Here is an 8291-nt window from a genome sequence, read left to right as displayed (position 1 = left end):
TCATTGACCACTAGTATTTCAATTTACCCAATTTATTTTACCCTTGTTATTATTTATTTGTTTTTTAATCCATATAGATTTTTTACTTATCTGTCCATACCCTGATTAAAAGGAGCATCACATACAAGGTTTTCACAATCATACAGTAGTAGTGTAAAAGCTGTATCTTTATACAATCGTCTTTAAGAATCAAAGCTACTGGAACACAACTCAACAGTTTCAGGTACTTCCCTCCAACCACTCCAAAATGCCATAAACTAAAAAAGGAAATCTATATAATGCATAAGAATAACTTCCAGGAGAATTCCATTTCTATGACATTTTAAAGGCAAATAATTGGGTCACAAAACTGATTAGTGCTTTCCAGGCGCTGGGATGGGGGAAGAGGTTGACTATAAAGGGCCTTGAGGGAATTTTGGATGCTGTTCTATATATTGATTATAGTATTGATTATATGACCGAGCATTTGTCAAAATTCATAGAATTGAAAAAGTTTTATGAATGCTACTATATGCAATATAATAGTGAATTGCATATAATAGTAAATTAGGAATGAATTTGAAAGTTTAGGATTGCCTTACTTTAATATATGCTTAATATTGCTCATTCATTTATTCAGAAATATTGAATACTTAATATGTACCAAACTCTGGGGACCTTTCTGCCAACAAAAGAGTTGTGGTATTCCATACAGCAACTGTTAAAGAAGCTGAAAAAGAGATTAGATTCAATTAGAGATATAAATGAAATGGATCTGATTAGAACTATAGTAAATCAGGATATGGCGTAAAGGATGATATTGTCCATTTTTTAAAACTTCAACTTCTATTTGAGACCAAAGGAAGAGATGTTTATTTTCTCCAAAATTTAAATTTTCTAGTAGCACATCATCTAATTTAATCTGTCAGGTAAATTTATTTTAACAGCTGAATTACTTGGGACTTAGAATAGGAAAGGAGATATTGTTGTTTTGTACAAGTTAAGGTAATACCCCAATACATTCCAAAGTATTCTGGGCAGAAAATAAAGTATTTGCAAAGTCTCTTTGAGGGACTAAGGAAAAATATGGAACTATTAATCTTCCCCACTTGAGGGATTCCTGATATCCTCTTAAGCATTGGGGACTCCTGATTTAATGAGACAAGTCTTCAATCTTGAGGCTTACCCTTATGAAACTCATTTCTGCAATGGTGAAGCTAAGTCTGCTTAAAACTGTGTCTAAGAGTCACCCGCAGAGGTCACTTTTGTTTCTCAGATGTGAACTGTCTCTGTAAGCCAAATCTGCACATAAAATCACCATCCTCCCCTCTATGTGGGACATAATTCCCAGGAAGAGCCTGGCCCTGGCATCGTGGGATTGAGAATGCCTTCTTGACCCAAAGGAGGAAAACGAAAGGAACAAAATAAAATTTCAGTGACTAAGAGAGTTCAAATAGAGTTGGGAGCTCATTCTGGAAGTTACTCTTACATAAGCTTCAGCCAGATATTGCTAATAGCCATGGTATGCCAAGCCCTAATCAACAGTATTCCTGAAAACCTTAAGGAATACCCTGGGCTCTATCTAAGACTTTATAAATGCCTTACCTAATAAGTTTATTTTTGAGAAACTTTGCATGGGTTTTCATGAGAAATTTGCTATCATTCTTGCCTTTTTCCCTGGGAATCAACTTTCAATTTGTTCCTATGGGGGAATTCTGAGGAATGGAAAATGGTTTTGAAATCAAGCAGCATTCGAGGAAGGAATATTTTTACTTGACTTTAGATTCAGATGTTCTAATTTAGAATTAAGGATGCTATTGGAATTAGGATTTTCCAGTTAAAAAAAATATTTATCCAAGACACATTGGTAAGGGTGATACCCCCTGCTTGTGCTTCCACAGCTGATGAGTATGGATTTGTTCCAAGAAGATGGTAGAATCAGAGTGATGGTCAGTAGGGTTGGGGGTGATGTTGGTTTTCACAGAAATGGACAGAAGGAACGAGTCATCTTTGCTTCTGGAAGAAGAATCCTGCCTGGGCAAGGAGCATGGAGGAATATGGGGCATGGGAGCTCCACAAATTGCTTCACAATTTGCTTTCTTACTTTTATCTTTTTTTCCCCATTGGCATAGTTATAGCATTTAGCTACTGGGCAGAGGAGTCCAGAATTTCTAGTCCAGGGAGGGGCAACTCTGCACTATGCTTTTTGCATCTCAGAGCTGTTCAGAGAATGGCTCCTTGTTCAGAGAATGCAGCTCAGAGCTGTTCAGAGAATGAGGAGGGGCAGGGAGGGAAGTGGAAGGAGGGCCCAAAACCTGACAGAGTGAAGGGACTCGCCCTTTGAGCCAGAGATCATATGAAACCTGTTTTCTTTGGCTTCACCTCATTTCCAGAGAAGGCTCTTTTAGAAGAAGGAAGAAGGAAGAGAACAAAAGGAAGCATGAATCTTTTTTTTTTTTTTGACTTTTCAAAAGGGGATTTATTAGGTTACAAATTTAAAGCTCTAAAACTATGAAAATGTCTGAATTAAGGCATCAGCAAGATGACACCTGGACTCTGAATAAAGGCCACTGGCATCTATTTGTTAGATACCTTTGTTAGTTGGAAAAGGCACATGGCTGGCATCTTCTGGTCTTTGCTCCCAGTTCACTGCTTTCAGCTTCTGATTCCAGGGTCTTCTCTTAGCTTCTTTAGAGCAAACTTTGGATTTCATCTCTTAGCTTAGCATCTCCTGGGGCATTTCTGTCTTCTAGTGTCTATGCGTTCTCCAAAATAGCTCCCTCTTAAAGGACTCCACTAAGTGGATTAAGACTCAACTAGAGTGAGCAGGGTAAAACATCTTTGGAAACAGCCTAATCAAAAGGTCCCACCCAACAATGTCTGCCCCCAGAAGATTATATTGAAATAACATGGCTTTTCTAGGGTACACAACAGTTTCAAACCAGCATAGAGACTAACAGAGATCATTAAAATACCTAAGAATGTACAATTAATATATCATGAGGAGGAATGTTTCTTGTTATATAATCTACTTCAAGAATGCATTTGACAAATTTCCTAGACATATTTGCATTTTCCTATTAGGTTTAAACCCCAATATATGATTTTTCATTCTATTCTCCAAAAGAGAAAAACTGAGGGCATACACTGTAAAAAGTGATGCTATCACTTTTGTTACATTTCTGGATGACAGAGAAAGTATGTTAATATATTTTATTACATTGACATAGAACAACTTTATTTTTTACTGTCCTTAAATTATGTCATAATTGTTTTGCATTAACATATTATAAAGCATATCAAAATCAAAGGAAAAGAATCTAATTTGAGTTTCACTACCTCACCACTCAGTTATATGAATAAACAGTTTAACGATCAATAAGAATACCGTGGGCTGTAAAAAAAGAAGATGGTATAAGACTAACTCTTCCACCAAAAACAGTACATCTAGATATAGAACAAAAAAAAATCACTCTTTGAAGGCACTGGAAAATACACTGGAGAACAAACGACAAAAGCAGCTAAGAATTGAGGGTATAATGCCTTAGGGGGAAAAATGTATTCAGATAATTTTTTAGTTTCCTAATCTGCTCAAAACAAATGCAAGAGAATGGGTTGGGAATTTACTTTCTCATAATTGAGGCCAGGAAAATGTCCAAATCAAGGCAAGACACATCTGGTGGTCTCTCCCTTTTCATTCAGGTTTCATTGCATTCAGTTCTTGCTTCCATGACTTTCTCTCTTTGTCTTCCTTTTGTTTATCAAGACTCAATTAATAGGATTAAGATGCATCCTCAATGAGCTAGGTCACACTTTAATTAAAATAGCCACATCAAAAAGACCCACTGATGATGGGTTCACACCCACAGGAACAGATTAACATGTTTTACTAGGGTACACACAACTCCAAAGCACTATACTCCTCACTCCATACCTCAGAAAGACATGCTCTTTCCGTATGTAAAATATATTCATCCCATCATAATATCCCAAAGTCTTAAATCATCTCAGAAATAATGCTTAGTCAAAGTCTCATTAAAATTGGTTATAGGTATGATTTGTCCTGGGGCACAATCCCCCTCCATCTGTGGACATGTGAAACTTAGAGAACAAGTTTTCTACTTTAAATATACAATGGAGGGACAGAAATAGCATAAACATTCCCATTCTCATAGGATATTATAAGAGAAACAGGGGTCATATACCCCAAACAATGCTGAAACCCTGCAGGAAATGTTCCATTATATTTCTTTTTTTAAAATGTATTTATTAAACATAACCACATACAACACAAACATTGTTACCATCTGATCATTCCATTCTTGATATATAATCAGTAACTCACAACGTCATCACATAGTTGTATATTCATCATCATGATCATTTCTTAGAACATTTCTGAATTGCGTCAATTCAGAAAAAGAAATAAAAAGAATACAGAAAACAATGCATACATACTATATTTCTTACCCCTCCCTTTCATTGATCACTAGTATTTCAGTATACTAAATTTATTTTAACATTTGTTCCCCCTATTATTTATTTATTTTTAATCCTTATGTTTTACTCTTCTGTCGATGAGGTCGATAAAGGAGCATCCGAAACAAGATTTTCACAATCACATAGTCACATTGCAAAAGCTATATCATTATTCAATCATCTTCAAGAAACATGACTACTGGAACACAGCTCTATATTTCACTGGAACACAGTTCTCTCCAGCCTTTCCATTACACCTTAACTAAAAAGGTGATATCTATTTAATGCATAAGAATAAACTCCAGGAAAATCTCTCTGCTCTGTTTGGAATCTCTCAGCTACTGACACTTTATTTTGTCTCATTTTGCTCTTCCCCCTTTTGGTCAAGAAGATTTTCTCAATCCCTTGATGCTGAGTACCAGATCATTCTAGGATTTCTGTCCCACATTGCCAGGAAGGTCCACACCCCTGGGAGTCATGTCCCACGTAGAGAGGGGGAGGGTGGTGAGTTTGCTTGTTGTATTGGCTGAGAGAGAGGTCACATCTGAGCAACAAAAGAGGTTCTCTTGGGGGTGAATCTTAGGCCTAATTTTAAGTACGCTTAGCCTATCCTTTGAGGGGTTAAGTTTCATATGTACAAACCCCAAGATTGGGGGCTCAGCCTATTGCTTTGGTTGTCCCCACTGCTTGTGAGAATACAAGAATTCTCCACTGGGAAAATTTGAATTTTCCTCCTTTCTCACCATTCCCCCAAGGGGACTTTGCAAATACTTTTTAATTCACTATTCAAATCACTCTGGGATTTATCGGGGCATCACTCTGGACAAACCTACAAAATCGTATGTCCTACTCAAGGTTCCATGTACTTGTGGTGTTCAATTAAGCTGTCCACATAAGTTATATTAGGAAATTCACTAGTCAAAATATAAATTTTGTACCATAAAAACATTTTTTGTGAAGCATGAATCTTAAGGGTCTTTAGGTGTTTATTTAGGGGAAGCTGGGGATTTGGAGGGTGTGAAAACCGTCAGACATAGGTGAGGTTTTTTGCAGAGTAGTCATTCCTAGAGGCAAAGCGGCCATCGCTCAGTGAGTGATACTTTCCCTTGACTCTCCATGGGTAGGGAAGGTGGATGTTGAGTGAATATTTTACTTCTGGCATCAAATGGGATGGGAGGTGACTTGGAGCGGTGTGTAGGGTGCAGCTACCAGCTTCCTCTGGTTTATCTTTGGCAGTGGCTCTTTCAGCCCGAGTCTGGAGTCCTAACCCACCTGGTCCCTATTTCTAGGCCTCACAATGAACAATGGGCTGAAACGTATGTCAAACAACTCAGATGTGCAAGGAAAAAGGGTAACTTGATTTACTATAATGGATCTGGCTTAGTTTGCGGGCTTTTGTTCACTTAAATGACAGGGAGGGCTGTAGTAAGGTATGGGGATATGGATCTAGGTTTGCCAAATATTGGTAATTCAACTTCATTTACTTTTAAAGGGCTCTCTTTTGGAGACCACACTGTATGGTTCCATTTGTATGACATTCAATTACAGGGAAAATTCAGCTGATGATGACTGACGTCAAAAGAGGGGCTACCTGTAAGATGGTCTTGATGGGGAGGGACCCAGAAGGAGTCTTCTGGGTGATGGGAATGCATCTTCATCTGGGTGATGGATAGGTGGGTGTGTGCATGTGTTAAAATTCAACAAGGTAAATACTCATGATGTGTACATGCTGCACACTTTATGGCTTATATTTCATTTTTTTTATTTTTATGTTTTTCAATATACTTTAAACCTCAATTTAAAAAGTTAGAAAAGTAAGTTATTTTTGGAGTAAATATTCAGTCCATGTGAAATTCACTGCCCTCTTTTCAAGCTGGTTTTCCCTTTGTAGGGGTCCTCTGCCCACTTCATTTCCATGTCCTCTGTGTGGAAGGGGGGATTTATGCCTGAGGAATCCTGCAAGCTGGTCTCTCCTGAGCTTTCTGTCATCCTGTCGGGTCAAATGGGAACCTGAGTTGGTGTCCATTCACCCTAAGATCCAATGCTACTATTGTTTCCATTTTACAAATGAGGAAACTAAGTCACAGAGTCACAAGGTCAAGTAACTTGGCTAAACTCACTAAGCCAGTAAGCAGTAGAGGCAGGAATCAAACCAGAAATCCGGCTGGAGAACAGTGCATCATATGCAAACAGGGCTTCACGTCTGATCCTCTGGCTCTCTCTTTCCAACTAGAGAGAAATTCTGGAGCTGTCACTGTTAGAAAGAACTTGGAATATAAAACCACACAGTGTCTTCTGAGGCCTAGCCACATGCTCCAGTCAGAGATCATGTTTTGAGTGCCTATTTTGTGAGTTGGTTCTGTTCACTATGCAGGCAGGGGCTGAGGGCTTAGACTTTCGTTTAAGAGAAGAAAGAGATTTTTTTATCACAGTGTAAGGAATCTCAGGGACCAAACACCTACAAATAAAGTAAACAATTTATAAACCACAGCATGGTTTTGAAATCCATTGCTGTACAACTTGTGCTGAAAGTTTTATTTGGGAAATGACAGTTCCAGATTCTGGTGGCTATGCCGTTCACCCTTGTTCCTGGTTAAAATCTTCTTCAGCCTGGCTGGACAAGAGGTCTGCTTTATCCTTTCTAATTATTTACAAATTTATAAAGTCAGAAACCAGAGTATAGGTTACATGGGGCTGGGTATTGAGATGGTATAGAGTTTCTATTTGGGGTAATGGAAAAGTTTGGCAATGGATGAAAGTGATGGAAGCACCATGAATGTAATGAACAGCACTAAATTGTATATTGGAAAGTAATTAAAACAGGAAATTTCAGATTATGTATGTTACCAGGAAAAAAGAGCTCATAGAACTGTGCAACACAAAGAGTGAACCCTAATGTAAACTATGGACTATAGTTAATAGTTTAATTATAATGATATTGCTTCATCAGTTGTAACACAGATACCATATGTTAATAATGTTAATATGTTAATAATAGGGAAAACTACCTGTGGATGGAGGGAAAGCTTTCCTTTCTTCATGATTTTCCTGTAAGTCTACAACTGCTCTAATTTTAAAACAAATATACTTATAAGATATGCCCAGTAATAATATTTTAATAACTTTATTGAGATATAATTTAGATACCATATAATTCACCTTTTTAAAGTGTACAAATCAAGAGCTTTATGATATTTTAAAAAGTTGCATCTGGTGAACCTTTCCAATCTGCAGATTCATATCCTTCTTCTCTGTTGTTCCTTTACTTCCTCTTATCAATCTCTTTCTTTTTTTTCTCCATTTTGACCCTTATTCTTTGCATGTTAGTCCTTCTGGATCTATCCTCCAAATGTCTTATAAATTTTCCCAGTGATTTCCATCTCTGTACTGTTCTGTCTAATTGTCCTAATCTATCCTAATTTTCCCACTTGTTCTTCCAAATTGCTAACTTCATCCTCGACAGTAGCCAGTCTCTTTCAATTTGTCTATTAAAATTTTAAACTTGAAAAATTCATGTTTTAAGTTTTTACTAATCTAATTGGATCTTCTTGCCTGAGTGTCTTTATTTTCATGTTTTTCACATTATGCTTTCGATAGTTCCACCTTTCCAGGTATTTAACTCAGTTTCTCCTTCCAGTAAATGTGTCCCTTTAAGTTAGGTGCCTATTATTATTATTAGTGTAGTGGTAGTAGCTTGCTCATGTCTCAGTGTGGTTAAATCCAATGGGTGGTGGAAAAGCAGTACCCACTGGTGTGAGTTGGGGGAACCCATCAGCACACTGCTCATTCTTCCCCAGGAAGGAGCCCTCTCACTGCCTTGTGGATTCTGAACA

This window comes from Tamandua tetradactyla, chromosome 5 (assembly GCF_023851605.1).
Source record: "Tamandua tetradactyla isolate mTamTet1 chromosome 5, mTamTet1.pri, whole genome shotgun sequence".
NCBI classification, from domain to species: domain Eukaryota; kingdom Metazoa; phylum Chordata; class Mammalia; order Pilosa; family Myrmecophagidae; genus Tamandua; species Tamandua tetradactyla.
This window is presented reverse-complemented; position numbering follows the sequence as displayed.